The sequence below is a fragment of the Dendrobates tinctorius genome, unplaced genomic scaffold, assembly GCF_039654945.1.
Source record: "Dendrobates tinctorius isolate UK_male_01 unplaced genomic scaffold, ASM3965494v1 ptg000092l, whole genome shotgun sequence".
NCBI lineage: Eukaryota > Metazoa > Chordata > Amphibia > Anura > Dendrobatidae > Dendrobates > Dendrobates tinctorius.
The window spans coordinates 5,821,855-5,846,429 of NW_027361760.1; positions in this window are offsets into that span (position 1 = coordinate 5,821,855).

Consider the following 24,575-nt stretch of genomic DNA (forward strand, 5'->3'; position numbering starts at 1 on the left):
ATTAGCCATTCAGGTTGATCGGCGTTTGCGCGAACGCAAAACTGCACGAGAAGTGTTGCCACCTGTTGAACAAATGTCTGAACCTATGCAATGTGATAGAGTTTTGTCCAGAGAGCAGCGTCAGGAGTTCAGAAGGCATAATAAGTTGTGTTTTTTCTGTGGAGATGCCTCGCATATTATTTCTGTCTGTCCTAAACGAGAGAAACGCTTTGCACACACGTTTTCTGTTGGTGGTGTTCAACCTAAGTTTCTTCTGGCTATTACTCTGATCTGCTCCCTGTCCACATTTTCTGCCAAGGCTTTTGTGGAGTCGGGAGCAGCCCTAAACCTAATGGACTTGGATTTTGCTAAACGTTGTGGATTTCCGATGATACCTCTGCAGACGCCTATCCCTTTGAGGGGGATTGATGCTACTCTTTTGGCTAAAAATAAACCTCAGTTTTGGACCCAGGTGGTAATGCGGGTCGCCCCAGACCATCAAGAAAATTGCAGATTTTTGGTGTTGCATAATCTGCATGATACTATTGTTCTGGGGTTTCCCTGGTTACAAACTCATAATCCAGTTTTGGATTGGAAATCTGTGTCTGTGGTGAGTTGGGGTTGTCAGTGTGACTTTAGTGAGGCTCCGGTGTTTTCCACCTCTCCTCAGTCGCATGATGTTCCTGATTATTTGGCGGACTTTTATGATGTATTTAGTGAGAATGAGTCTGCGTCTCTGCCTCCTCATAGGAGTTATGACTGTGCAATTGAACTGAGCCCGGGGTGTAAATTTCCCAATGGTCGGCTCTTCAATTTATCTGTACCCGAGCACGAGGCTATGCGATCCTATATTAAGGAGGCGTTGGAGAAGGGTCATATTAGACCATCCTCGTCACCCTTAGGTGTCGGGTTTTTTTTTGTAGCCAAAAAGGATGGATCATTAAGACCTTGTATTGATTATCGTGCCCTCAACAAAATTACTGTTAAATATCAGTATCCGTTACCCCTGATTTCTGATCTATTCTCCAGAGTTAAAGGTGCTTGCTGGTTTACCAAGCTCGACCTCAGAGGAGCGTATAATCTTATTCGCATTAAGCATGGGGATGAATGGAAGACGGCGTTTAATACTCCGGAGGGACATTTTGAGTACCTGGTGATGCCTTTTGGGCTCACTAATGCCCCTTCTGTCTTCCAGTGCTTCATGAACGATATTTTCCGAGATTTTGTCGATAAATTTTTGATTATCTATCTGGATGATATTTTGATCTTCTCCAAAGATTGGTATTCTCATGTGGAACATATTCGGACTGTGTTCCGGATCTTGAGGGAGAATTCCCTGTATGTCAAGGGATCTAAACGCCTTTTTGGAGTACAGAGGATTTCTTTTTTGGGATTTATTTTGTCTCCGTCAACTATTGAAATGGACCCGGCCAAGGTACAGGCCATTTACGATTGGGTTCAGCCCACTTCTTTGAAGGCCCTCCAGAAGTTTTTGGGTTTTGCTAATTTTTATCGGAAATTTATAGCAAAACTTTCTAGTATTGCCAAGCCTTTGACTGATTTGACTAAGAAGGGTGCTGATGTGTTAAATTGGTCTCCGGAGGCGGTTTCTTCCTTTCAGGAGCTGAAGCGAAGATTCACCTCCGCCCCGGTCTTGCGGCAACCTGATGTCTCACTTCCGTTCCAGGTAGAGGTGGATGCTTCTGAGATTGGTGCAGGAGCTGTTTTGTCCCAAAAGGATCCTGTAACATCTAAAATGAATCCATGTGCTTTCTTTTCCCGAAAGTTCTCTCCATCTGCACGTAACTATGATGTGGGGAATCGGGAACTGTTGGCCATGAAATGGGCATTTGAGGAGTGGAGACATTGGTTGGAGGGAGCTAAGCATCAAGTCGTGGTCCTCACTGACCACAAGAATTTGATTTGCCTAGAGTCGGCTAAGCGCCTGAACACTAGACAGGCTAGGTGGGCCTTGTTTTTTACACGTTTTGATTTTGTGGTTTCTTTTCTTTCTGGAACTAAGAATGTCAAGGCAGACGCCCTCTCTAGGAGCTTCTTTGCTGATTCTCCTGTGGTGACCAAGCCTGCTACCATCTTAGGCGAAGGGGTAGTTCTTTCTGCCATCTCGCCCGATTTGAGACATGCTCTGGAAGAGTTCCAGGAGGACAAACCTGAGCGTTGTCCCAGTGGAAAGTTGTATGTTCCTGACCAGTGGAAGAAGAGAGTGATGTCTGAAGTTCAGTGCTCTGCTTTGGCTGGTCATCCAGGTATTTTTGGTACTAGAGATCTGGTGAGTCGGTCTTTTTGGTGGCCCTCCTTGTCTCGTGATGTCAGGAATTTTGTGCAGTCCTGTGGGACGTGCTCCCGGTCTAAATCGTGTTCTCGCTCTAGTGGGTTGTTGATGCCTTTGCCTGTCCCCAAGAGGCCATGGACCCATATTTCAATGGATTTCATCTCTGATATGCCTGTCTCTCAAAGGATGACTGTTATTTGGGTGATTTGTGATAGGTTCTCTAAGATGGTTCATCTTGTACCACTCCCTAAGTTGCCGTCTTCCTCTGAATTGGTGCCCCTGTTTTTGCAACAGGTGGTTCGCTTGCACGGGATTCCTGAGAACATTGTATCTGACAGAGGAGTTCAGTTTGTGTCTAGATTTTGGAGAACTTTCTGTTCCAAGCTGGGAATTCAGTTGTCCTTCTCTGCTTTTCACCCTCAGACCAATGGGCAGACAGAGAGAACAAACCAGACCTTGGAGTCATATTTGAGATGTTTTATTTCCGCTGATCAGGATGATTGGGTTTCATTTTTGCCCTTGGCCGAATTTGCTTTAAATAATAGAGCTAGTTCTGCCACTTTGATGTCACCTTTTTTTTGTAACTTTGGGTTTCATCCTCGATTTTCTTCAGGGCAGGTGGAGCCCTCTGCCTGCCCAGGTGTTGACACTGTGGTGGAGAGAATGCACCAGATCTGGGACCAAGTGGTGGATAAGTTATCTCTCTCCCAGGAAAAGGCCCAGCGGTTTTCCAACCGACATAGGACCATTGGTCCCCAGTTTAAGGTTGGTGATATGGTGTGGTTATCATCAAAAAATATTCCTATGAAGGTGGCTTCTCCTAAGTTTAAGCCTAGATTTATTGGACCTTACAAGATTTTGGAGATTATTAATCCGGTCTCTTTTCGTTTGGCTCTTCCTGTCACATTTAAAATCCATAATGTGTTCCATAAATATTTGTTGAAGAGGTTTGTTGAACCTGTTGTTCCGGGGGTGGCACCTCCAGACCCTGTATTGGTTGAAGGTAACATGGAATATGAGGTAGAGAAAGTACTGGATTCCCGTCTGGCTAGATGGAGACTCCAGTATTTGGTTAAGTGGAAGGGTTATGGTCAGGAGGATAATTCCTGGGTCTCTGCCTCTGTTATTCATGCCAAAAGATTGGTGCGTGCCTTTCATCGGGCTCACCCTGATCGCCCTGGTGGCGTGGTTGAGGGTTCGGTGACCCCTCCTCAAGGGGGAGGTACTGTTGTGAGTTCATTTTCCCCTTCACTACTGAGGCCCGATGAACTCCTTCTTCTGGTAAAGAAAGATAGTGAGCCTGATTATCAAACACCTGATCCTAATGATGATGACTGGCTGAGTGGAGTTACTGACTGGATATAAGGCTGCCAACGCCCTTCTGCCCTGCGGGTGATTTCTCTGTGGGATCCTTGGAGACCAGTCTGAATTCCTGCTCTTCTAAAGCTAAGTTTTCTGCTCGGCTTTTTGCATTTGTGCTTTGACTTTGTTTTGCTTTGTTTTTCTGGATTTCTGCCATTCCCTGCTGGGGTGAGCTGAATTCCTTTAGCTCTGTCTTCTGAAAATACCTGAGTGCTGATTTAGTTTTTGAAGCCTAGCTGCTTCAGGGTCTTTTTCCATATCAGCTTGTTGGCTTATGTCTTTGATAGGGTTTTGGCAGATTGCAGACAGCAACCTTCCTTTCCTGTTCTGTTTGGTTAGCTTGGGCCCCATCGTTTGCTCAGCCTATCTTTCTATCTGTGTGGGTGTTTTTTCATCTTGCTTCACTGTCATTATATGTTGGGGGCTGCCTTTTACTTTGGGGTCTGCTCTGGGGCAGTTTAGATTTCCTTTTCTGTCTTTAGGCTATTTAGCTCTCCAGCTGTGATCGAGGGGTCTAGGGCACCGTAGGAACCCCCCACGGCTACTGCTAGTTGTGTTGATAGGTTCAGGGGTCTGCAATCTGATAGTTGCCAACTTCTCTGGTTTTCTGGACGTAGCTTCTATTTTTGTGTCTGCCTCCTACGGTGACTCATTCATAACAGCTCTGTTCAGCGATTACAGAATCCGTGGGCAGAAGTTCAGAGGAGTATATCTAGGTCTCAGGGCAGGTATAAGTTTTTCGCGGACAGGAAACGAACACCAGGGCCCACATTTCAGGTTGGAGACAAGGTTTGGCTCTCCACGCGAAACATTAAGCTGAAGGTTCCTTCAGCCAAGTTGGGGCCCAAATTCATTGGCCAATACAAGATTGTGGAAAAATTCAATCCAGTGGCGTATAGGCTGTGCCTTCCACCCTCTTTTAAGATCCCTAACGTCTTCCACAAATCTCTACTGAAACCTTTTGAAGCAGTCAGGGGAGACTCCGAGTCTGCTGCTCCTCCTGTTTTGGTCGAGGGGCAGGTGGAGTACGAGGTTGGCCATATCGTAGATTCCAGGTTGGTACGGCGGTCGGTACAGTACCTGGTTTATTGGAAGGGGTATGGACCGGAAGACAGGTCCTGGATACCGGTCCGGTTGATGCATGCTGATCGCCTGGTGCGGGCTTTCCATGCTAAGTACCCGGGCAAGCCTGGGGGTCTAGAGGCCCCCCGTTGAGAGGGGGGTACTGTCATGATCTCAGTGCAGGTTTGACTCACACATGTGGAGTTAATGTCTGGAACCAGTGCTGATGACTGGCATTTCTGGGGTTAAAGGTTGTGATCCCGGTGCAGGCTTACCTGCTCACCTGGGGCTATGATTGTGGCCTCTCCCTGATTCTGGGAGAGGCTTCTTATAGCCTCAGGATGCTCCCATCCCTGTCAGTTATACTCTTGCCCTTGGCATAGTGTGGTGACCCCTGAGTGTGTTTGTGCTGTGTTCTGGTTGCTTGATTATCTGTGTATGACTCGGTCTGTGCTCTGGATATTGTTTTGGATTCTGCTTGGTACCTTCTATGTCCATTTGGTTTTGACTTCTGCTTGGCCCGGACTATCCATTCTATCTCATCCCTGGTACGTTACTGCTATCTCTGTGTATGAACCCCATTTTGCCTGACTCTGAGTAATCCTGTACTGTATGGTGTCTTGCCATCTCACTAAGCAGGACATTAAGCCCCGCCCCCTTAGTCTCATGATCGTAGGTCCCGTGTCTGCTTGCTAACTTCAGCGTCCACAGGTCCTGTGTATCGGTACTTTCTGGCTGACCTGACCCCGGTACCCCTACAGTGCGCGTGAGTCCCTGCTCAGCGGAGGCTGCACGCCGGCGCTGACAGGATCCTGACACATACCTTGCTTGGCTCACACCTTGAACCTGGTGGTGCAGTGCTTGCTCAATAATTATCCGGAGTTAACAGGCCTGCTCCATAAGGTTCGAAGACTGTGCTCGCACATCCGCCAGTCGCCGGTACACTCCAGTCGTATGCAGAAGCTGCAGCAATTGCTCCACCTTCCCAAGCACCACCTAATTATCCACATTGCAACAAGGTGGAACTCCACCCTGCACATGGTTGAGCGGTTGTGCGAACAGAGGCAGGCCATAATGCATTTGTGGGAGGATACACGGGCAGGCACTTTGAGGGCAGACATGGAGTTGACAGGTGTGCAGTGGTCGAAGCTGAAAGACCTCTGTAAAGTCCTTCAGTGTTTTGAGGAATGCACATGGCTGGTAAGCGCAGACGATGCCATCATAAGCATGAGCATCCCACTTATGTGTCTGCTCATGCAAACTTTGATGCACATTAAGGAGCAGGCATCTGCAGCCGAGGTAGATGAGGAGGAAGAGGAGGATGGAAGCCTTGATGACAGTCAGCCATTGTCTGCTCCGGGACCTCTCCTGGCCGAGGTGGAGGAAGAAGAGGAAGAGGACGAGGAGGAGGATGATGATGGGGATGATTATTTAGGGGAGGAGGATGCTTCTCGTGGGGCAAGAGAAAATGTTGGCGTGGCAAGGTCTGGTACAGGGTTTGTGCGTGACTGGAGGGATGTGGATTTGCCAGAAAGTACTCCTCCACCCAGCACTCACAGTGCATCATTGACACCGGGAACATTGGCCCACATGTCAAATTATGCCTTGCAGATCCTAAAAAGGGACCCCCGCATTGCCAAAATGATGAACGATGATGACTACTGGTTGGCCAGCATCCTGGATTCACGCTATAAAGGCAAATTCCAAAACATCATGCCACAGGAGAACTTTGACCTAATATTGGCTAGCAAACAAGCAACTCTGGTAAACCGGTTGGTTGATGCATCCCCAGCACACAGCAGCGGTGATGCTTCTCACACGAGCCATAGGGGCCGGGGGCAGCTTGGAAGAGGTGTTCACGGTGCACACATCAGAAGTGGCGTTGGAGACAGAGGTTTCATGACCATGTTGTGGACTGATTTTTCAAGTTCCGCTCACACGACTGGTAATACTGCATCGATTGAACGTGACAGGAGACAGCATTTGCCAACTATGGTTACAAACTACTTCTCGTCCCATATCGATGTTCTCCCTCACAGGTCATTCCCATTTGACTATTGGGCCGCTAACCTGGACATCTGGCCTGAATTGGCACAATATGCCTTACAGGAGCTCGCTTGTCCAGCTGCAAGTGTGCTATCAGAAAGAGTCTTCAGTGCAGCAGGATCAATCCTGACAGAAAAAAGGCCCGTCTATCGACCCAAAATGTGGATGATCTAACCTTCATTAAAATAAACCATGCATGGGTTTCCAAGGATTTTGTCCCACCTTACCCTGATGACACATAGGTTGCCAGAAAAATGGCTTGCTTTGGTCCTCCTCTTCCTCGGACTTGACCAATTTCACCTTTAGCAGCAGCTGAATGTCCCAGATCAACATATGCCATTTTGTAAACCTCCCTAACTGGGCTGCCTCCCCCCCATGGCCGGGGTCACCACCTAGCGCACACAACCGTGCGAGTGCCGTTGCCCTGGACAGGTGGGTAGGCCGACTCTTGGGCGCGGGCACTGGCACAGGGTCCCTCATAGTGCAATCAAGTGTCTCTGATGGTGGGGGTGCACACCCGCCGTCAGACACACCGCCATACTATGAGGGGCCCAGTGCCAGTACCGACACCCATGAGTGTGCCCCCCTTGCTTTGGCAGGGCCACAGCATTTGCAATGTTTACCTCTCCCTGCTCCTCTGCTGTGTAGTCTGGACTGTCAAATCCTTCACTGGGACTGCCACTACAAATTTGTTGAACTGATAGATGATGGTTAAGACATAGCTATGCCCTGTCCCGCTGGCCAGGCTCTAGCTTCAAATGATCAATGGCTTCCATTTCTTATGGACGTCGACTCGCAATGACCTGCAGTGGTGGTTTATCATCAGCTTTTACAGTTTTCCTAATCACAGACGTGTGACAGTCCGGCACACATTTTTAAATGTGCCCTCTCATGCCAATCCCATAGAATTGCCTACGGCCTGTGGCTTCTGTCTTTTGCACTCCAAAGTTACATGACAGATCATGATAGGCAGTGAGCAACATGTTTACATCTCTCCCTGTGATAAAAATTTGATGGAGATGAGTAACGCTGATGGGATCAACAGTACTGCGATACAGCAACACTTTCTTCACAAAGTTATATTTTCGCTGTCTCCACACACAAATTAATTGAGGGTCAGCATCGCCTCTGAGAATTGTGACGGAAGTTTTTCCAGTGATTATTAATAGATTTCTGCAATCACTAGACTTTATGTCAGTAATTGTATGCATCTCATTTCCTATTGCGGAGAGGCTGGACTGTCTTACTGAGACAGAAATATATATGAAGATTTAAAAATACCACCAAGTGTATACTGGTGTATGCTTCAAATACATTTCCTTTTTTCTACTTTTTAGATTGTCTAATCCATACTGAGAACACGGAGATTTTAAATGTTTAAACTATGCTATATATACCTGCTATCCAGTGATAATGTACCCTTTCTCACCTTTGTCCAATCACGTCTAATCCATACTGGGCCTGAGACCGTCTGAGCCTGCCTCCTGATCTATAGACATAGGTTTTTAATGTGTAAACTATGCTACATATATACGTGTTATCCGGTGAAACTGTACCCTTTATCAACTTTCTACAATGTTGTCGAATCCATACTGGGCCTGCGAACGGCTGCCGAGCTGTTAAGCAAGCTACAGCACCTGTAGTTTGGACAAGTAATTTTTTCATTTTGCCAGGAATGCCAGTTAGGCCTAATTCCATAATTGCGGTTGACCTGCACTTACTGGGAAATCATTGTTCGCGGGGAATAATTGGAATCCCAGATCCCCATCACTAACGGTGTTCAGCGGGTTATCAGCACCTATAAGTGACAAAAGCTGGTCCTTTCAGTATAGCTCGCATGCAGCCCCGGACATGTAAGGGCATGATAGACCTGTTATTGCTGGATCTCGCGTGCCAGAGCCTCGCGTATTCCTCTAGTAAGCTTGACGCGTACCGCGGGGGCATGCCGGAGTCTCGGTCGTTAACGGAATAAAGCTGAGAAATCGCTAGCACAACTACAAACGGACATACCACACCACACACAGAATCAACAAAACTTGCAATCTGTCCATCTTTTCTGTAGCTTGTATGGTTGTGGTTTCCCGGGTGGAGTCCAATTAAGCCACAGGCTCCACTCCTAGTGGTGCCCTTTTGTTTTCAAATAATTTTATTGTTTTTTTAGAAATAAACAGGGTAGTGAAAGGAAGGGAGGGAAGGGAGTGGGGAATAAACAACCTTGTACAGGTACGGAAAAAATTTTTAAAAACTAGAGAACCCACAAATAGGCATAGAATAACATATATCGAATAACAACATAAAAGAAAAAAAGAATAAAAATCGACAATCCTTATTATGGGGTAACATTCTTGGAAGGAGATACAGCATCCCAGTACTAAAGCGCCCAGGTTTAAACTTCAAAATATAGTGCCTCTTGTTGAGTCTATTTGATATGAAATTTGTTGTTCCAGGTTTTCCATTTTTTTGAGTATTTGTGAATGTGATTATTGTTAATCGCAAATCTGGGTTCTAAATCGCTGTGTTGGCCTATCTTGTCAAGTATGTCTGAAAACTTGGGAACCTCTGCTTTCTTCCACCATTGTGCTAACATGGTCTTGGTCACTAAGAGGATGTTTATGATAATGTGTCTTACCGAATCATCAAATTGTTCCATGTCTAATGAAAGAAGTGCTCTTTCGGGTGTAATTGTGAAGTCCTTAGCAATGAGGTTAATGTGCTGTGTGACATGAAGCCAGAGGTTTTTGATTTTCGAACAACCCCAGAAAATATGGTAGTGGTTCCCTTGGTGTCCACAATCTCTCCAGCACAAGGAAGATAGCTCTGTGTTGAAATGCGATAACCTCGTCGGGGTATAGTACCACCTATTTAACAATTTGAAATAACTCTCATGAAGACCCATTGATATGTTGGAATTGTAAGTGTTTTTGATGGCATCGTTCCAGTTCTCGAGACGGATATCAGCACCAAAATCGGACTCCCATCTCTTCACGTATATGTTTTTGTGGCTCGTTAGATCTTTGACAACAGATCTATACAAATTACGCAGACTCCAGATGTTTTTATTTTTAAGGTTGCACAATAGTGAAGATAGCATTTCATAATTCAAAGTCTTCCCTTTTATGAATTTCCAAATTCTGTCTTTCAACATGGTGTAAAAGACTAGTTCAGATGACGGTAAATTATATTTAACCCTGATCTCACCGAATTTCAGGAACTCCACTTCACTAAAAACATCCCCCACCCTTTTAATTCAAGATTTCTCCCAAACCTCCGGTATCGGGAGATCATCCATCAGTGCCAATGAAGATAGAGGCAACTTTAAGATTTGCTCTGCTTTTTTGATATTTTTAGTCGGCTTAATGAGATCTGTTATGAATGAGTCACCGAAGGAGGAAAAAACAAAAATACAAGCTAAGTCCAGAAAACCGGAGAGGTTGGTAGCTATCGGATTGCAGACCCCTGATCCTATCCACAACAACTAACAGTAGCCGTGGGGGGTTCCTACGATGCCCTAGACCCCTCGATCACAGCCGGAGAACTAAATAGGCCTAAAGAAAGAAAGGGGAAATCTAAACTGCCCCAGAGCAGACCCCAAAGCAATAGGCAGCCCCCAACATATAATGACGGTGAAGCAAGATGAAAACACTAACACAGATAGAAAGATAGGTTGATCAAACGATGGGGCCCAAGCTAACTAAAAAGGACAGGATAGAAAAGCTGCTGTCTGCAATCCGTAAAAAACCCTACCAAAAAATGTCCCAACCGTCTGATAGGAAAAACAGGCCCTGAAGTCGCTAGGACTTCAAAAAGACTATATCAGTACTCAGGTAAATTATGAAGACAGAGCAAAGAGACAAACTGATCAGAGACAAAAATGGAACTCAGCACACCCCCGACCGGGGATGGCTGAACTCCAAAAAACAAGGTAAACAAAACAAAACTAATAAGTTCAATAGCAGAGCAAAAACTTATCTTTGGGAAGCAGGAATCAGACTGGTCTCCAAGAATCCAGCAGAGAAATCACCAGCGACTCAGAAGGGCGTCGGCTGCCTTATATCCAGTCAGAATTTCCTGTTACCCAGTCATCATCTACCAGATCAGGTGTTTGGTAATCAGCCTCACTACCTTCCTTCACCAGAAGAGGGAGTTCATCAGACATCGACGGTGAAGGGGAAAATGAACTCACAACAGAGATCCCTCCAGGCTGAGATTATCGGCCGGAATATAGGATGAGATGAATTCGCACTGGGCTTTTGCAGAAGGAAGTGAAAGAAAAGCTTTTGCAAGGAACCTCTATCACTAGCATCTCTCTCCAAGCCATGCCAAGCTGGATGCGTCATGTTTTCAGTAAACCAGTGCCAGCTCTGTTTGATGAGTGAGGCCTGATAATAAGCGTATATGTTGGGCAGTCCTGTGCCCCCATGTTTTTTATTTTTGTACATCAAGTCTGCAGATATTCTTGCTTTTTACCTTTCCAAATAAATAGTCGGATGAGCTCTTGAGCTCTATCAATGGTTTGGTGCGGAAAGCTAACTGGTAAAGTCCTAAATATGTATAAAATTTTGGGAAGGATAAAAGTTTTGACTGCCAGAATCTTCGCAAAGATGGAAGTCTCTAGCTGAGCCAAAAAGGATAGATCGCCTGTAATAGTCTTTATAATGCTGTCTAAATTGGCCCTAACTGTGGCTTGGATTGATCCAGCTATTCTAATCCCTAGATAGACAATCTCTTTCTCCTCCCAAATGAACTGGGTTTGGGCCTTTATTTCATTAATTTCCGATTGTTTCATGTTTAGTTATAAATTTTGATTTGTTTGGGTTTATCTTAAAATAAGATGCTCTAGAGAATTTTTCTAGTTCAACTGAAAGGGCTTTAATGGAGTTTGCAGGATCCACTAGCGTGAGGAATAGATCATCTGCAAATAATCCAATTTTAAAATTTCATGATGGCAGTTCAAAGCCTTTAATATCATTGTTTATTCTTATTTTTTCGGCTAGGGGCTCTATGGCAAGCACAAATAGAAGGGGGGACAGGGGGCACCCCTGTCTCGTGCCATTGGTAATGTCGAACGGGTCGGAGAGGAAATTGTTTGCATAAATCCTGCCACTAGGACCCGAGTACAAGGCGAAGACTGTTGATAGAAACTTCTCGTCAAAGCCAAATCTAGCGAGAGTTGCTTTTAAGTAAAGCCAGTTTAGCCTATCAAACGCCTTCTCGGCGTCCAGTGCCAGAAAAGCAGATTGGGTTCTCTGGTTGTTCGCTAAATTTATCAGATTCAACACCCTTCTAGTTCCGTCTGAGGCCTGGCGGCCCTCTGTAAAGCCTATTTGATCATCCGCCAACAGACATGGAAGGATGTTTTTTAATCGGTTTGCAACGATCTTTGAGTAGATTTTAATATCGCTATTTATGAGCGATATTGGCCTATAGCTCTGTATCCTCTCGGGGTCCCCCCCCTCCTTTGGAATCATGATAATTGTTGCCTCTAACATCTCCTTTGGGAAGGAACCCCCGAGAGGACGGTGGTGCCCTTTTGGACATTCCTTTAAGGTTCAGCTTTGCAATCATACAGCCCCCGGAAACCAAACACTTTGCCTTCATGGACGCAGTTTAGAGGTTCATGGGAATAATGCCTCCCCATCGGCAGTTGGCATAATTTATTGGTTGGAAGTCCGACGGTATATGATAGTGTTCGATTTCAGAATTTTTTTTTTTTTTTGGTTTGGATTTTACATTTTTATTCCAGCCTTTCTTGACTTCATAAGGGCATGACAAGCCTATATCTGTGTCTCCTCCACCTCCTCCTTTTACTCCTCCACCTCTTTTCTAAATGTAGTTGCCCTTTTCCGTATGTTATTTTTGTCTTCTGAGCATTTTGTCTGCTTTGGGACACCTTTGAAGGTGTTTTGTAATTGTTTTCTATGTGTTTGTGTTTGCCTGCCATTGTTTTCAATGGGGTTCGACAGTGTTCTTTGAACATTCGACGAACATTCGACGAACTTGCCTCCTGTGCGACGAACCAAAACACTAGCGGAGTGGCTCAACACTACTCCTGATATATAGAAGTACATTGTTAATGTTTAAACTATGCTATATATACCTGGTATCTGGTGATACTGTACCCTTTCTGCCAGGAAGTCCTCCTCCAACCAACACTCTAAGTGTATCATTGACACCAGGAACATTGTCCCACATGTGTGATTATTTCTTGTGGATCTTCTTGTTATATTGTGGTGTGATCCATCCTGAGCATGTGAGTGTCTATGGGTTACTCCTGCAATTTAGATGTACATTTAAAAATTACCCCAACACTGTATACAGCTCTACGCTTGGGATACATTACCCATTTACTGCTTGTTATATTCTGGTCTAATCCAAACTGACCAAGTGAGAGTTATTTTCTGACTGTGGAAATAAATGCTGAAATTGACAGCAATGACACCTACACTGTGTACAGCTGTACTCTTGAGATCCATTACCGTTTTACAGCTTTTTAGATTGTGTTGTAATCCAATACTGAGCCTGAGAGTGTCTGTGTGTGCCTCCTCAAATATCTACGGAGATTTAGAATGTTTAAACTATACTATATATACCTGCTATCTGATGATACTGTACACTTTGTCAAATTTTTATATTCTTGTCTAATCCATACTGAGCCTATGAGCGTCTCTGTGTGACTGATGGAATATATAGGGAGATTGACAATTATCTTTTCACTGAATAGAGCTGTACGCTTCTGATACAGTGCCATATAGCTGATGTTATTTTGGGTCTATTTTCTGCAAAATTTTGAAGTTTGGTGGAAGAGGCCGCGGACGTGGGGGTGGGGGGGCCAGCTGGTGCTGATGGTGGTGGTGCATCTGCTGGTAGTGGCAAAAGCACAATAGCAGCTAAGGCAGGAGGTGTTGAGCCTGCGTCATGGTCTGGCTCCGGAACGCCTGGAAGGCTACCTTTTCTGGGAGTAGGTTAACCGCTTTTAAAGGCGGAGCATGAGGAACTGGTTTTGGCTTCCATTGCCGAAACAGACTCCAGCAAATATGCCCTCCTCTTCTGAAGTTTCAAAAAATGCAAGCACTGAGTCGTCAAGTGCTGGTTCCTGGTCAGGAAGAACCCCTTTACTTGTGTCCTTCACCCCCACCAAAAGTGAATGATGCAGCACGCCACACTTCACATTAGTCCATGTAGCTCTTTCTATCATACCATGCCTGGGTTATCAAGTCAAATCGTGAATTCCCAAGTCCAAGATGAATCAGACATGGAGTGTGGGTGGCCAGCCAGAGCAGTGGGATTAATCGGTACCGGGCCGGTGTCTCACAGGGATGTGTCACGGTGGTGGTGACCCGTTCCGTGGCCCTGGGCGTCCATGCAAAGGGGTGAATTACGTTTATAGGTGAATGATACATGACGCCACCTGTGGTTTCTGATTAGATTGACCAGCGCTGCAGTGTCGCTTCTCTGGGACAGATGTTGTGGTGCAGCTAAGATGTGGAAGCCCTGCACAGGTAGGGCCGTAGTCGCAGGCCAGATGAAAGCGTTGGTAGATGGTGTGCAGTGCAGGATGTAGCAGAGCCGTGCGCCAGGCGCAGGAGAAAGATGACAGATACAGTCGTGCAGTTCCTTTACCCTGTACTTGGTAAGTGCCGTTCAGGACCCAGAGTACAGATGGAGAAGGAGTGGGTCAGCCTGGAAGCCAATTTCGAATTCTCTCTCTGCAGATAGGTAGTGTGGCCTCCGTTCTAGCGCTTATCTGAGGTACTCACAATGCTGAGTTCAATGAAGTTCCCCCTGTTGACTCTCTTTTGGAACTTTCTCATATAGCAGGCAGCCGTAGCCTTTTCCTTCTGGCTCCCACACGTCGATGCTGGGGTCTCCGAGCCTTAGTTGGGTACAGAGCATTTACAGCTGCTACTTCCTCCGGTTTCTGCTGCAGGAACGTCAGAGTCCCTACAAACTCGGAGACCGGAATCCGGACCATGCGCTCCAACTAGGAGTGAGCCTTAACTCTGCTCATCCTCCAGCTCCCCTTCTCACGTCCACACACTTCCCCTTCCCTGCACAGAGTGCCCTAACTTACCTCCTCCCGACCACAGAGAGCAGCTCCTCAGCAGTCAGGTTCAGAGGTCTCCCTGCTGGCTTGGAGTGGGAAATGTGTTGTGTGTTGGTTGAACTGCTAGAGAGATCCTTCGTTGCTCCCAAGCATGACATCACACTCCCTAGGAGGAAGGTAATGCCACTGTGGCGACCGTACTCCAGGGGACGCCACAAGTGCACTGATGCCCAGCCACTGCTAGATGATTCTGCTGGTACATTGACCCAGACCACTACATTCCCCTCACACTCTACACAGCCAGAATCTGACCCTGAGGAAACTCAGGTTCCCCTTCCCGCATACTATACCACCTTACAAGGTGACAAAGAGGAAGGTGCAGATGAAAATGCAGGTTCCTTGAGCAGGTGGTGGGCATACTCATGGGCGACGGCACTGGCCCCTCATAGTACGCAAAAGTGTCTCTGCCGGTGGGAGGGGAGGGCACCGTCAGACACACCGCCACACACCGCTGTACTATGAGGGGCCCTGTGCCATTGCCGTCGCCAACGAGTGGGCCCCCCCTGCTTGCTCCAGATCACAGCACTTGCAAAGTTGAAATACTTACCTCTCCCTGCTCCACCGCCATGACGTCTTCCGCGTGTCCTGACAGTGATATTCTGATCAGAGAGCACAATTAAATCACGTCTGTACGCCCTCTGCCTAAACAGCCAAGTGCAGTGAGTTGGAAGATGGGGACGATGAGAAGTCCAGACTAATACAGGGATTCCCTAGCGAGGAGACTTATTTAATTGTTTTCAATGTTGGGACAGCAATTTTTGGGGAGCACTATACTCTGGAGAATGATATATGGGGCCCACCATACACTGGAGCATTCCAAAGGTGGACATCAGACACTGGAGCAGCATTTACAGGGCCCATTATACACTGGAGCATTAGAAATGGGGCCCATTATATATGGAGCATTATTTGGGCCCATAAGACAGTGGAGCTTCATCCATGGGGACCAACATATACTGTAGCATTATGTGGAGCTCATCATATACTGTTTCAAACATTATATGGGACCAATGATTCTGTATGGAGAAATATATGGGCTTCATTGCTCTGTATAGCGCACTATGCGGTGGCCATAATACTGTATGGAGTAATATACTGTCAATTTTTGGAGCTATTGGAGAATTTAAAATCAATATCAGTCATGAGATGTAAAAAGTGAAGTATTTTTCATTGTACTATATCGCTATTTCTCTACCGTATCGGAGCATCATGAGTTGTTAAAGGGGCGCTCTTTGGCCCAGGGCACATGAAAACCTGGAGCCAGCCCTACCCCTCCACAACTTTAGCCAAATAACCCCCAGTTTTCAGTGCGTAACTATTATTATGAAGTAAATTAAGGTTGACAAGCTTCAGTAATAAAAATTGATGTTTTTGCCATTCAAATGGGCACTGTAGGTGTGTTTAATGTCCTCCACTCCCTGCCGACTTTGCTTCCCCATTGACTTGCATTGGGTTTCGTGTTTCAGTCGGCCTTCGACTTTTCACGATAATCTGCCAATTTCGTTCCACCCGACTTTTGAGAAAGTCGGGTTTCATGAAACCCGACTCGACCCGAAAAAAGGCAAAGTCGCTAATCTCTAATCATGTGTATAGCCGCCGCTCAGTTAAGAAAACATATAACTGGGCAAAGCATACAACTCGCCATCAAGCCTTGTATTGTGCTAAAGTAGATACACCGAATAAGTTGGTAAGATTTATCACACAATATCATTGGCAAGCGGATTTAATGCGAAAGCATATTGAAAAATCCTGGTCAATATTGCATGTGGATCCAATTATATCGTAATACATTGGAGAGAAGCCGAGCATTACTTATAGGAGATCAAGAAATTTGAGAGATGAACTTGTGAAGAGCTACTATGTGAATAGAACGTCCTCCTTTATGTAAATTTCAAAGATCCCCTGGGATGTAAACCCTGTGGGAAATGTGTTGCATGCCCCAACATTACTAGAGCTGACTCATTTTCAAATTCTGCTGGTTCAAAAACCTATAGAATTACCGGGTCTATAATATGCACATCTAAGGCTGTGGTATATTATGCCACTTGCCCATGCTCTCTCATTTATGTTGGGCTTATGACCCGCCAATTTAAAGTTTGAGTCAGAGAGCATGTATTGGGCATCCTTTCAGCAAAAGAGATTGAAGATATCGCTCAACTTAAAACAATTCTAAAGCACTTTAAGTTATATCATGATTGTGATGCTTCTCTTTAAAATTGATTGGAATTGATATGATTGAACCCAGTGTGAGGAGTGGGCAAATAAGTGTTCCATTGGCTAGATTAGAAGCCAAGTGGATATGGACCCTGGGAACTGTCTCACCAAATGGTCTAAATGAGAACCTGAGCTTTGCCGCATTTTGGTAAATCACCTTTTAGTCAATGGAAAGTTTTCAATTAACATTTGTCTTGTATATTTTTATACTTTTTTTTAACCTTTTTTATTATTTTTATGCTTTGTTTTATTTTTTTATAATATATATATATACATAATTTTTTATTAATATATATATATACAGTGGGGCAAAAAAGTATTTAGTCAGTCAGCAATAGTGCAAGTTCCACCACTTAAAAAGATGAGAGGCGTCTGTAATTTACATCATAGGTAGACCTCAACTATGGGAGACAAACTGAGAAAAAAAAATCCAGAAAATCACATTGTCTGGTTTTTTTTCATTTTATTTGCATATTATGGTGGAAATAAGTATTTGGTCAGAAACAAGCAATCAAGATTTCTGGCTCTCACAGACCTGTAACTTCTTCTTTAAGAGTCTCCTCTTTCCTCCACTCATTACCTGTAGTAATGGCACCTGTTTAAACTTGTTATCAGTATAAAAAGACACCTGTGCACACCCTCAAACAGTCTGACTCCAAACTCCACTATGGTGAAGACCAAAGAGCTGTCAAAGGACACCAGAAACAAAATTGTAGCCCTGCACCAGGTTGGGAAGACTGAATCTGCAATAGCCAACCAGCTTGGAGTGAAGAAATCAACTGTGGGAGCAATAATTAGAAAATGGAAGACATACAAGACCACTGATAATCTCCCTCGATCTGGTGCTCCACACAAAATCCCACCCCGTGGGGTCAGAATGATCACAAGAACGGTGAGCAAAAATCCCAGAACCACGCGGGGGAACCTAGTGAATGAACTGCAGAGAGCTGGGACCAATGTAACAAGGCCTACCATAAGTAACACACTACGCCACCATGGACTCAGATCCTGCAGTGCCAGACGTGTCCCACTGCTTAAGCCTGTATATGTCCGGGCCCGTCTGAAGTTTGCTAGAGAGCATTTGGATGATCCAGAGGAGTTTTGGGAGAATGTCCTATGGTCTGATGAAACCAAACTGGAATTGTTTGGTAGAAACACAACTTGTCGTGTTTGGAGGAAAAAGAATACTGAGTTGCATCCATCAAACACCATACCTACTGTAAAGCATGGTGGTGGAAACATCATGCTTTGGGGCTGTTTCTCTGCAAAGGGGCCAGGACGACTGATCCGGGTACATGAAAGAATGAATGGGGCCATGTATCGTGAGATTTTGAGTGCAAACCTCCTTCCATCAGCAAGGGCATTGAAGATGAAACGTGGCTGGGTCTTTCAACATGACAATGATCCAAAGCACACCGCCAGGGCAATGAAGGAGTGGCTTCGTAAGAAGCATTTCAAGGTCCTGGAGTGGCCTAGCCAGTCTCCAGATCTCAACCCTATAGAAAACCTTTGGAGGGAGTTGAAAGTCCGTGTTGCCAAGCGAAAAGCCAAAAACATCACTGCTCTAGAGGAGATCTGCATGGAGGAATGGGCCAACATACCAACAACAGTGTGTGGCAACCTTGTGAAGACTTACAGAAAACGTTTGACCTCTGTCATTGCCAACAAAGGATATATCACAAAGTATTGAGATGAAATTTTGTTTCTGACCAAATACTTATTTTCCACCATAATATGCAAATAAAATGAAAAAAAAACAGACAATGTGATTTTCTGGATTTTTTTTTCTCAGTTTGTCTCCCATAGTTGAGGTCTACCTATGATGTAAATTACAGACGCCTCTCATCTTTTTAAGTGGCGGAACTTGCACTATTGCTGACTGACTAAATACTTTTTTGCCCCACTGTATATATATATAGTGAGGTAGCGCTGTCATTCAGTTAGGGAATCCTCGCTAGGCAGCGAACAAAATCTGATCCGGCACAGATTTTCCATAAAACCAAAACAGTCCATGCGGTTTATTCAGCAGCATAAACCCATAGAAGTAACGTAAAGTTCTTATAACAGCATAGCGTCCATGACAGAGTTCAGCTCTGTAATCCCTGTGGTCACACAGGTTAAACATGCACAGGCTTTCTAGCCTCAGTTATCTCACCCACATCAGGGTCACTCATGGTTCCTGTAGCATACTGCAGACGTCCATTCCCTCCAGGGAACTATCAGGCATGTGCAGCCATTAACACAGCGTTCACTTGCTGTCAGAAGGCAACCCCATCTCACTCAGACAGGACCTTCCACACTGGACCAACCAGGTCCCAGCATTCACCCCCATGTGACCTACCCTGGCCACCTTATATGGTCCGTAGCCACGCCCACTTGGTCACATGTCTGACCTCATCACAGGTCCTTCACACACACATATACACTTTACAGTAGAGTTATTAAACACAGCCCCTGGGTGGGTTTGTAGGTATCTAGTGCCTGACACATTGAACCAGCGCCTAAGCAGTATCACTGCTGATTAACACACATAAATTTCCATCTCAAGGCCACCCACCTTGAGATACATAATGGTCATTCAGTATCTTGCCATTCATCCACTCTCCTGGGACATCCATACAGTGCCCCCTAGTGGACATTACACCACAATATATTATATATTTTTATATATACCAGATTGGTGGCATGGTATTTATCCTTACGTTTTTTAGTATGTCTTTTAACATGATTTTAATTATTCTTTATTTTTTGCAGAAAACTATCATTCTGTCCTATTGCCAGATGTGGTGTGGTTCTTTTTTCATCTTCCCTTATTACCTGTACCGGTGTACCAGAGTGTTGGGGAATCTGGTGGTGTCGTTTGACATGGACTTTTGTTTTTTCTTGGATCATACATAATTATTTACATCTACCTCTATGGAGGGTCATTATATAATTGATATATTACATTAAATTATTTAATTAAAAATGTTTTTATTTGTTTCTTATCTATTTTTCTTCTATTGATTTATCATATTTATATATTTTCATCGTTTTATTTTTTTTCATTTTTTATTATTTATTAGTATTTATTCATTATCATTTATTTTTATTTTTTTCCTTTTTTATTCATTATTTTTTATTTATTTATTTTTTATTTTATTTTTTATTTATTTTTCATTATTGTTTTTTATTTTTTATTTCTATATATATATTTATCATTATATTTATTTATACATATATTTGTCTATATATATTATTTTTTTAGTTATTATTTATTCATATATTTATTTATTTTTTTCATTAATAAACCTGTTTTATGACCATTCTTACGGTGACTACTATTATTATTTCTACTTATTACTCTCTATTTATTCACTATTTATAATTGATTATGTATATTATACAATTTTGTATAATTAGTTATCACTGCTACTATTAATACTGTAATTTTGTCTGGATATATTAGTATACACTATTATAAATTTACGCTGCTGTCCAAGTACAACTTAAACAAAGTATATGATGAGTATAATTCTCTCCATTCATTCCCCTCTTGGTTGCTTGCTCCTTTTTAAATTATTTGGTCTATGTGACTATGTCACTACACTGTTGATGATTCTCCAAAGTCTTCTGCCTATGTGTTTGAGCGAATGCGCCGCCTGTGTCCCGGGTCCTGGTGTGTAGTGTCGGGTGGCCTTGTCAACACCGGGTACTCTTTCCGCGTGAGGCCGGTCACGTGTCGTGAGCACTAAGGATTTCCGGGTCCTCCTTGCGGTGCACGTGCCGATACCACCTCCGTCCCACACATCAGCTCATTAGCATCAAGGATATTTAAGCCCCTTAATTTTATTCCTGGACACCCCCCTGATGAAGGAATTCTAATTCTGAAACATGCGTCGGGGTTGCGCTGTATTCAGGATCGGCGGCATTTAAAGGTAATCCCTCACTTATGAGTAGTGCGTGTTACTATGGGCACCGCACCAGGCAGGACGGAGTTCTCTGGAGTGGACCCTCTGGACCGTGGCACCGAGGGACCCCGGAGGAGCAACCAGGTGTGGCCGACCCCTATACAGGGACCGTTAGGCGCAGGTCCGGGGGTTCGAATGCCATGGTAGCCGGAACCAAGAGGGGCGGCTCAGAATGGATCCTGTAGACTGGACTGGAACAGGACAGCAAGCTAAAACCCGGGTTGGCACGGCTTGTGACGGGCAGGAAGTATGGACTCGGGTAGGCAGTGCTGGAGCAGGTACGGAGACTGGACTGGAACAGGTCCGGACGCAGGACTGAAGCTGGTACGGACCCAGGACTGGAGCAGGTGCGAACACGGGACTGGAGCAGGTGTGGATACAGGACTGGAACAGGTACGACCACAGGACTGGAGCAGGTGCGGACACAGGGCTGGAGCAGGTACGGATACAGGACTGGAATAGGTACGACCTCAGGACTGGAGCAGGTGCGGACACAGGACAGGAGCTGGAGGAAACAAGACAGATTAGCACAAGGAGCCTGATGACAGGCAAGCGCACGGACCCTAAAGTGCTGTAGGAACAACAGCGGTCAGGCGCCTCCACTAAGGGAGGACGGCCTGATATAGCTGCCGCTCTGCCCCCATTGGCCCGGCGGCGCTATCAGGGCAGGGCGCCGCCGGAGGCCGGGTCAGATGGTAAGAGCCGACCGCGGCCTACGGCGCATGCACGAGACCCGTGGTGACGTCACCAGCCGTGGGCCGCACATAGAGGAATGCTGACGTCGGGGCTGGGAGAAGCGCGGCTGCCGGACGCGGTAAGTATTGCCGCGCGCGCTGGGGCACCTGGCGGGGAGCGTAGCAGGGGACCCGGGGGCCGAGACAACAGGGCCAGGGACCGTGACAGTACCCTCCCCCTCACGCCGCCCCCTGAGGTTTGCAAAAAATCTCCTGAGAATGCGGCGGGCGTTGATGTTCTCCCGGGGCTCCCAGGATCTCTCCTCAGGACCAAAACCCTTCCAGTCAACAAGGAAAAAGGTCCTCCCTCTAACTTTCCTCATGGCAAGAATATTCCTTACCTTGAAGGTGTCATCCGAACCCACCGGCAGAGGAGCTGGAGCAGGTGAAGGATGAAACTGATTCAGGACCACAGGTTTCAGGAGAGAGACGTGGAAGGTGTTCGGGATATGGAGCGAAGCAGGCAACCTCAACCTGTAGGCGACTTCGTTGACTCGTTCCAGGATCTCAAAAGGACCAATGTACCAGGGACCCAGCTTGTAAGAGGGTAGTTTCAGTCGGATGTACTTGGACGAAAGCCAGACCTTATCCCCAATGTGAAACGGTGGGGGGTCCAGCCTTCTCTTGTCTGCGTGTCTCTTCATTCGCTCGCTGGCTCTCTTGAGGGCTGCGTTGGTCTTGGACCAGATCTCAGAGAATTCCTGGAACAGGGAATTGGCTGCCGGTACCTCGGAGACTGGGGTGACAGGAAGAGGTATGTTAGGATGTTTGCCAAATACTACGAAAAATGGTAATTTGGTAGAGGATTCGCCGGCATGATTATTATAGGCGAACTCCGCCCATGGAAGCAGCTCAACCCAGTCATCCTGATGGGCGTTGGAGAAATGCCGCAGGTATGCAGTCAGCGTCTGGTTAGTTCGTTCTACTTGCCCATTGGTCTGCGGATGATAGGCAGATGAAAAATCCAAGGATATGTCCAGAAGTTTGCAAAGCGCCCTCCAAAATTTAGCCGTAAACTGTACTCCACGATCAGACACAATTCATTGAGGAAGGCCGTGTAATCTAAAAATCTGATGAACGAAGATCTTGCCTAAACCAGGTGCGGAAGGAAGGCCGCTTAACGGAAGGAAATGCGCCATCTTAGAAAAGCGGTCCATGACCACTAGGATCACCGTACAGCCAGGCAAGCGGGGCAGATCCGTGATAAAATCCATGGCGATACTTTCCCAAGGAGACTTCGGTATCGGTAAGGGAAGCAGCAGGCCAAAAGGAGAACGACGAGGTGTCTTATTCCTTGCACAAGAGGAACAGGAGGCGACGAAGTCTGCCACATCCTGACGAAGAGTGGGCCACCAGTAATACCGCATTATGAGGGCCAGGATTTTCCCAATTCTGGCATGACCAGCCACTTTGGAGGAATGACTCCACAGAATAACTCTCCTCCTGACGTTCTCTGGCACAAGAGTTTTGCCAGGGGGTGGAGACAGCAGCGTCAGCGGGGCCACTGTGATTATCTTCGTGGGCTCGATAACATGGGAAGGTTCCTCCCCAGATTCAGTCGGCTGAAAGACCCTGGATAGGGCATCGGCTTTAGTGTTCCTGTCTCCGGGGCGAAAGTGCAGCTCGAAATCAAAAAACAGGGACCATCTAGCCTTTCGAGGATTCAGCCTCTGGGCGGACTGGAGGTAGGCTAGATTCTTGTGGTCCGAATAAACAACAAATGGATGGACAGCTCCTTCCAGAAGGTGACGCCACTCCTCCAATGTCAGTTTGATGGCCAATAGCTCGCGGTCGCCAATCGAGTAGTTACACTCAGCTGGGGAGAAGGCTCTGGAGAAGAATCCACAGGGACATAGGCGGCCCGAACCGGTTCTCTGGGATAAGACAGCCCCGGCGCCAGTCGAGGAAGCGTCCACCTCCAGCACTAAAGGTTTGCCGCTCTCTGGACGGAGCAAAACGGGAGCTGTGGAAAACGCTTGTTTTAGCGACTGGAAGGCCTCTTCGGCTTCGGGTGTCCAAGAGTTAGTAGAGATCCCCTTACAGGTAAGGGCAGAGATCGGCTTGGAGAGTATGGAAAAATGCGGAATGAATTGCCGATAGTAGTTGGCGAACCCCAAAAAACGTTGGATGGCTCTTAAGCCAACGGAACGAGGCCACTTGAGAATGGCGGAGAGTTTTTCAGGATCCATCTGCAGCCCGGCATCAGAGACGATGTAACCCAGAAATGGCAGTGAGGTCTGCTTGAACAGGCACTTCTCCATTTTGGCATATAAATGATTCTCCCGAAGATGCCGAATAACAAGGCGGACGGTCCTCCTGTGAGATGGAAGATCTGAGGAGAAGACCAGGATGTCATCCAGATATACTACGACACAGGAGTACAGGAGGTCCCGAAAGATTTCATTGACGAACTCCTGGAACACCACCGGGGCATTGCACAGACCGAAGGGCATCACCAAGTACTCGTACTGACCGTCACGGGTGTTAAAGGCGGTCTTCCATTCATCGCCGGCACGGATGCTGATGAACTTGTACGCCCCCCTGAGGTCCAATTTGGAGAAGATGCGTGCCCCTCTGAGACGGTCAAACAACTCTGGGATAAGAGGGAGCGGGTACCGGTTCTTGATAGTGATGCTGTTCAATCCTCTATAGTCGATACAAGGGCGCAGAGAACCGTCTTTCTTTTTAACAAAGAAGAACCCGGCGCCCGCAGGAGACGAAGACTTCCAAATGAATCCCTTGGCGAGGTTCTCCGTGACGTATTCAGACATGGCTGCGGATTCTGCAGGAGACAGCGGATAGATCCTGCCCCTAGGAGGTATAGAACCAGG